Raw genomic sequence first — 8325 nt, forward strand, 5'->3', positions numbered from 1 at the left:
AATTCAGAATAGTTCACACAGCACAGGTTACTGCAGTGTTACACTAGTGGGCAATCACTGCGAAATGTATTTTCTTCCATGTAAACCCACTTTATACACAAAGATCAATTTTCTCCCGAGATTAACTATGGAGTTTCTTACATGCTACTGAAATGCCTGAAACAGAAAAAACCAACCAACCAACAAAATCCTTTACCTCCCCCCCCCGCTTTTTTCCCCTTTCTTTGTTTTACTATGTGTTCTGTTCTGCTGTTTGTTTGTTTGTTTTTTAAGAATAAACATCAACTATTCTGTTTATTAAAGGAGGATTTTGATTTGTTAAAGTCTTATTTGACAAAAACCTCTAATGAGCTCTGACAGCATGCTCATGACACATGGGAAAGCCAAGGCACGGTAGCAGGGTAAGTTACGTATTTGTAAAGTGGAAGAATCTATCAGGTGTACAAGCCCTTGGTACAGTGGTAGCTTTTGAAATCACAACTGAAATGAGGAAGCGTACGTCACTGGAGTCAGTGCCTTAAACTGCTCTGTAAAAGCCGTCTTTTTCCAGTATTACTTCTGTTTGTGAGGCACAGAGGAGCAAGGCACGCTGCGCCAAGGGGCTGTGCTGGCTGCACAGCCAGCTGCTCGGCCCCGTGAGACCAACACCGTACCACGAACACTGAACTGCGCACCAGCAATAAAACTAATTAAAACTAATCTCCAGCATCCAGATCAAGATACATTGACAGCTGCTACTGCATTTTGCATTTGGTTAAGAATATTTAACCTTATAAGACAACCTTAAAAATACATAGAAATGGTGGGGGTTTTTTAGTTAAAGCAAGAAAGTGTGGGAATACATGTGCATTGCACTGTCACATCAAAATACACTCTCCTGTTTGTTTCAGGTTTCTGCAGCAAGGTGTTTGCAGCAGGAGGCTGAAGCAGCATCTTCTGTGAGACAAGACCAGCGCCTGCCTTGTATTGGGCAAATCCAGTCCCAGCTGGCTCCAAAATGGACCCATCTTTGGGCAAAGATGAGCCCACTGGCACTGCTGCTGGTGCCTCTGCGATAACATTTAAGGGGGGGGGGGCAAAAAAAACCTGCACAGCTGCTGTGAGAGCAAGATATGAGGGAAAAATGTGAGAGAAACAGGCTTGCAGACACCAAGGTCAGCAAAGTACAACCCATCACCCCCCTGCATCACCCCACAGCCAGAGGAATGAAAACAAGGTTAAAAGTAACATTAGCCTTTCAATAGTCCCAGAAGAGTAAAGCTAGTACTTACATAACTAAGTGCTTTTCAGTATGGCGATTAGTAAAGAAGCTTTTATAAATAGCATAGTGTTATTCATAATTTCTCCATTATTACCAAATTCTGTAGCCATTTTTAATATTAAGATTATTGTCATTCCCCTGGGGAATACTGTATTTAAAGACTGCAACCATACTGCACATGGAAAAGCATACATCTTAAGGCCTGGTCTTTATGAGGAGGAAATGATACTCCAGCAGTTCCTCTCCTGAGTTCCCTTTAACATTGCCTAAATATATATCGACTGGAAGCCTTAAAATGCAACTTGTATGCAGTAGAAGGAATGACACACCTTAAAGCCCCCCTGCTTCCTTCATCTGCTGCTCTTGATTGTAAAGCTCAACACCAAAACCCACCATGCTTTACGCTTCAGTGTTATCAGCTCACCCTTTGCTATCTGCCCTACTAATGGCAGGCATGTGCCCCCTCACAGGCTGGTTGTCTTCCCAGAGATAGAGCTGAGCCTGACCAGCCTGTAGTTCCCTGCTTCTTCCTTCTTGCCCCTTCTGAAAGCCAGGGAGACATTTGCTGTTCTCCAGCCTTTAGACACATCTCCAAAGCCAGAGCCCATTCTGTCAATCCTGTGATCCCTCCCTGTCACATCACCCGAGGCCGCAGCCTGTTGGCCCAGCCTGTCTGTCTCCCTCACAGGGCTCGTGGCTACTCCCTCCCCGTCACTCTCAGTTTAAAAGCACCTTGTTGGCAAGCCCTGCGGCATAGAGCCACTGCCAAGCCCAAGGTGGCTAATGGTGGCCTGGAGCCAGCTGAGACCCCCTTCACACAAACCCTGCGTGGGGCCTGGCACTGTGCTGGCCCACCGGCCCCAGCCAAAGGCACCTGAGCCTCCCCGGCGGGGGGCAGTGGCAGGGACTCGCCAAACAGCTCCGAGTGAGGAAGAGTTTTATTAAAATGGTTATGAGACTATGAAATCTAGGACAAATAAATGAAGTTATTAATTTTAATATTCATATAAACAGATGCAATGGTATTCTAAAAATCAATGTCAAAAGCATAAGAGAAAGATGAAGGAATACTGTGGAAAAGAGTTCACAGGAAAGAAGTTTCATTAATAATCGAAATATAAAACCTTAATATGTAACCGGGGTTTGTCCTTTCCTCACAACAGAACTAATCTTAAAATTAAATATTTGTTTTCCAGAGAACAGACATGGAATAACCACATGTGCCATCTCCACTGCCACAGTCCCCCCCATGTCACTCATCCTACACAGTGACCTCGAAACTGCAGCTTTGCAACTAGTGGCAATGCTTGTATCACTACCAAGAAGGATTAAATTCCTGAAATGTTAAATAATCCCCATAGATTCCTCTGCTTTACAAACACATTTCTCACAAATCCTTAAAGATTCTGATCATATTGATTTCAAAGTTTTCTGTTAAAAAAAAACAAAACAGCTGGAAGCTTTTTTTTTATAAAAAAAAAACACCAACACAAACCAACAAAAACCTGGTATTTTTACTACCACTTGTAGGGGGAGCTGTATATATATCCACTGCAGAGAACCTTCAGACTTGCTCTCATGCAAATATGTATGCATTGACTGATTTTGCTGAACTGAATTGCTTTCTACTTCCTGAAGATCAGGTATGTACAGTAGGAGGTTACAACTCACTGTCCCTCTTCCAGATGCCCAGATTAGAAAATGTGATCCTCTTCTTCAGCCCTTCGGATCTTCTTCTGTGAGCTCCATAGCTACGCTTATCCTTCCTTGAGTCCCAAGTCAGTTCAAAGACAGAAGCAGCAAACAACACCAAGGTACCTGGTGCGGAGCATTTGCTGGGCTGCTGTTCTCTGCCAATGTTTATTTCTTGACACTCCGGTTACATCATGGGTACTGCAACCATCACAAAAAAATGTACAGAAGCTGAAAGATATTAGAAGCAGCTCCAAAAATCAGAAGGTACAGTTTGCGTGTGTTCAGGGAAGACACACCTTAAGATATTAACACCATCATTCATTAACCAGAAGTTTTATCTATCTTGCAGCTCGTTTGAGATTCTTTAAAACCACTGTCACCACAAGGCTCAGCACCATACATTTTTACATTGCTCTATCCATTAATATACGTTGGGTTTGTTGGGGGTTTTTTTTTGGTGTTTTTTAGGGCGTTTTGTTGTTTGGGGTTTTTTTTTCTTTTATTTTGTTTGTCTGTTTTACCTTGTTCTTAAGATGTGTTTACACTCTCCACATGACAAATCTCCCAGCACAAGTATATTACCTTGTGGCCACTTTATTTCCATCCTAAGGTGCTCTCTCATACAGCCTCCTCTCCTTTCAACGCCGCTACAAAATCCTTGACTCAGGCTCTTGCCATTACTTAATATAAGCAAACAGGGAAGAAAATACCTTTTGAGTCAGTCTGGGGTAGGAAGCTGCCGGGACCGGGAAATACTCTCCTCTCTGATGGCTGCTGGGGAGCAAAGCTCCCAGTCTAGCCTGCAGCTAGATGATTTTGCCACTCGAGTGACCCCATGGTGCACACAAGGGTCTGAACAGAGTCACAATCTGCAGAGTCAGACACTTACGTGGCCCACAACATCAGCACATCAGCAGTAGGCAATGGCTCTCAAAAGAGAAAAAAGCAGGGGAGACACACAGAGAGAATGGAAAGACAGAAACAGGGAACTAGCCAAAACCAAGGGGCAAACCCCCCCTCAATCCCATCGCTTTTGTAGTTTAAAATCGGTGTCCCTACAGGATGCAAAAGTGGTCATAGAACATTCTGGGAACTTTTGCCTGAGAGCAGGATAACTTTTAAGAGAGGTGCTTAGGCATCACCCATAAGGAGCCAAGGCTGCTACGCTGCCAGCAGAGGAAAGGAGTGTCTGCAACATCCTTGGGTGCACAGGAAAGTTATGGGTTATACTGGCACCAGGATGAGCTGGCAATTACTTTCATAGTGACCAATGCGCAAGAAGCACCCTAGGAAATACCCCTTAAATTACCAAAATAACAGCAGCAGCTCTGTGAGAATTTAGTTATCTTATACTTACATACTGCTTCTTTATCAACACTTCCTTAAAAAACATTGTTCAATCTGGTTTTAACTCTACAGATTTAATAATGCATCACTCACATTCACAGAAAACTTTGTTTCATGGAAGGAGTAGCTTTACTGCTGCTGTAACCCTGTTCCGGAAACATTCTTGCTTCCATCAGATAAATTAGTCTTGCATGTATGAACCAAGATGCCTTTAAAAAGTGGAGGATATTACAGTGTCCTTTTTTTCTACTGTGACATTACTGGAAAAACTTGGGTTTATGCTAGGTACCACACTGTTCCCTTTGAAACTATTATTCTCATTATGCTAATATCTGAAGAGACATATTTCTTTAAAATGGCCCCAGAACGTTGCCTAAATTCTTTCAGGGCTGTATTTCAGGAAATGTGTGACTACATATTAATTTTTTTCTTTTGAACTGCTATCTGTTTTCAGCAGAACTTCTAAAATATCCTAGAAGCTTTTCAGGTACAGTGATTTTTTAAAAAAAGTTCTAATAAATTGAATTTAGTAAATTGCCATTGTAATTAGCCTATTTATAGTTTTATCAAAACAAACATTGACCAAATTCTCATTCATTCAGTTCACATTGAAACTGATGTTAAGCCATTGAGACCTAATCCTTGAACGAAGCCTTGAACAGAAACCCTGATATCCCTCTTCCCAATATTAATCAAAAAAAAACCATAAAAGAGCTTCTAAGTATGCATTTATTGAAATGAAGACTCTTACATAGCATTAGCACTGTACTTGCTCTGAAAGGATAGTGGCTGGGGGCGGGGGGGGGGGGGGGGGGGGAGGCGGGAACCCAAAACAAAAGACTCTTCTATATTGTCTGAACTTTTGATTAAGCTTCAGGTTTCGCAGAAGCAGTTGAAAATAAACCAATTTTTGAAAGAAATGTTATCAGTACATTTTGCCCAGTGGCATTGGCTATTTGAAATCTGCTTCACTGTACATTTTTCGTATTTATCCGTTATTTCTTTACTTTCTGATCTTCTAGTTTTATTTTCACTGATTGGACCTACAATATCAGTTGCTTTGTGTACTCATTATTACTAAAAGGAGGATGAAAGACAGGCTGACACTTCTAGCTACGTGATATTTTCTGTGGGGGACATGTCCTTTGGGCCTCAGTGGAAACAGTCATGGAAAAACCAAGATGCTGTCTTGGTTCAGTACAAACATATTGCGGTCCTCACTCAAAATAGATACTCTTTCATTGAGTTTTATATGTTATTCAGAATAAGACAGTAATTGAACTCTTTTTGCATGAAAAAGAAAAATGAAACACAATACATTCTCCTCTTCAAGTCACACTTTCAAGTCCATGGATAGATAGAAGAAAAAGTTACAATATTTTAAAATTACACTTCTGTGACAGCAAACCATAAGCTGTTTTTTTCAGTCCTTGTGATTTTTAAGATACCACTTTGTATGAATACTACAGCCACTGGTTCTGCCTATACATGTTAGTAACATAGAAATAGGTCAACAATTGTATGTCTTTACCTATTAGCACTGCCCAGGAAGCTAAATGTGAAAGCATACAAAGTTTCCTGGCTTTCTTCACTGCAGACAGCATCTTGAGGAAAACATAGCTGGTGATTAGTGTGGGTGACAAAGTTTGCAATCCGTTAGTTTCTTTGCTGTGAACTTAAAATCCCCAGACCCAAATTTTCAAGTTCAGGTACATATAAAATGCAGATTGCATGAAGAAAATACCAGGAGAGATGTTACAGTGAAATAAATAGGATTGAAGGGAAATCTTAATTACATGGAGAAAAAAAAAAGGGGACAAGGTATACCATCGTTCTAAATAGATGCTTGATACATATGGTAGGGTTTTGGTGCCCCTACTACAAATACAGGATAGCTTTGAATGAGAAAGATCTATAATAACCAAAATAGGAATGAATTACCGTGTAGCTTTCCCATTCTCTAATGAGAATTCAGATTCTGATTTAGAACTCAAATATATATATAAAAAAGTTGTTAACTCACACCTCAACCTTTCAAATCAATTAAAATACTGAGGTAGGAGAATATTTTCTTTGATGGCAAGGACCCAGAAGGAGTTACTCAACAGGACATGAACATCACGGGTGCAGACTACAATTTAAGAGCCTGAAGACAGCTTTGTTGTTTAGACCACACAAGCCCATTCCCTGCACTTTCCTGGTAGTCATCTAGGAGTGAACACATCTGGCTTCTGGGGGTGGGGGTTTTGTTAGAACAAGTTTCTACAATGCCAGAATACTTTCCTATACACAGCAGTCTTCACATACAACCTAGGGGACAGCACTGAAATCAGCAGCGTTATTAATACCTTAGGACCCTTCACTGCAAAAGTCATGCTGAACCAGCTCATAACTCCATGGACACCACAACAACCTTCAGCTGCTGCAGCTGCCTCCACACTGAAGGGTGAGCATTTCCTGCTGACTCAGCAACAGCCACCATAGGGAGGTCCTGACCATGCATTTCCATCACCCGGTAGCAGAAACAGGTCATCAGAAGGAACAACATAGGCCATCAAATGCTGTTCTCCAGAACTGCAACACACGAGTAACCATTCAAAAGCATTCTTGCAGCTAGAATCTTGTAGATTCTAAACATCCACAGAATCCTTTTGACTGAAGACCTTGAAAAGCTACAGCATGCCACAGGTAGAGAATCCAAAGCTGTACAACACCTAGGTCCTGCAGCAGCAAAGAACGTGTTGGGTTGAACAGCTCATGTGAACCTGCTGAGCACCTTCCCCTTCAGTACCTTAGTATTTCAGCAGAAACCTGGAGCTCAAGGACCTCGTGCCTGGACCCTTGTTGGTTGAGTGACCACATGGAGCCTGACCTGCTGGTGGGTGTTTATGTGCATGCCAAGTGGCTGGTCAGGCAAACTGTGCAATCTGATTGGCTGGGAACTGGGTGTGTTTCAATTTGCTGATGACCTGCAGCTCCTACAGACCAGAAGCCCAGACACAAAGGTCTAGGGTATTTAGTTCTTCTCAAGGCAAGCTTGTGGTTTTAGGGGATAGCCAGATACACCAGCTTTGCTCATTCAAGAAGAGGCAGATACATACCCAGCACCTACAGATGTTTAAGTGCATCCACACATTTTGCTATCAGAGGCAATGGGGAGAAAGATTTTAGAGATGCTTTCCAAACCCCTAAGGGATGTAGGTAGGCATGAAATAAGGTGAACTAAGCAATGAGGACAAAAAAAAAGACTCACATTGAACACATTGTGAAAGAAAACTTAAAGAAAGAAAAAGGGGGAAAAAAATCAATTATGCTTGGTATCTTTCACCTCTAAAGCTTAAACAAGAAACTGAAGAAAGGACAAGGAAATATTTAATATTTCACCTGACCTAGTTATTTACTGAGTTGATGTTTGAAGACTATTGGAAGGAAAAATTATTCCATTCACCTGTAATTCCTGACTTTCACCCAGGATTGCAAGTCAGGAACCAGAAACTGCAGCCCCCAGAGGCCAGCAATATAATCGCAAATGAGATTATTTCTTAGGCACTTTGATGACCTGTGCTTATATATCCCCTTTTCCTGGAAAGATGATAAGGTAAGTGGTACCTGTCACCTGTGCTGCCACTAGTCCATGGTGCTCTGGCTCATTCATGGTGCTTCTGATACTGCATGAGAATTCCCGATTTTCAGAGCTGTCACTCCTCTCTGCGGCCAAGGGCTTACTGCTGCCAGCTTAGTCTACAGAAACATCCCAGTGTCAGAAACGTTCTGGTGTGATGCTAGACTAAATGAGACATGTCACTAACCTCCTGCCTGTCATCTTCCCTACCTCTTGCACAAAGAGGGCTTAGCCTTGTCTTTAGATTTGCTATTTGCTCCAGGTAAGGATTCAGACGTTTCTCATACCTTCAGCTCTCACTTTTCATATCAGAGCTTTCGGCTGTCTAAGGGCTTTCAGAAAGCTGCTTTTCACACCCAGGGAGCAGCCACACTTTGTAGTATCACACCTGCAGGCACAG

The sequence above is a fragment of the Falco punctatus genome (assembly GCF_963210335.1).
Source record: "Falco punctatus genome assembly, chromosome: 13".
NCBI classification, from domain to species: domain Eukaryota; kingdom Metazoa; phylum Chordata; class Aves; order Falconiformes; family Falconidae; genus Falco; species Falco punctatus.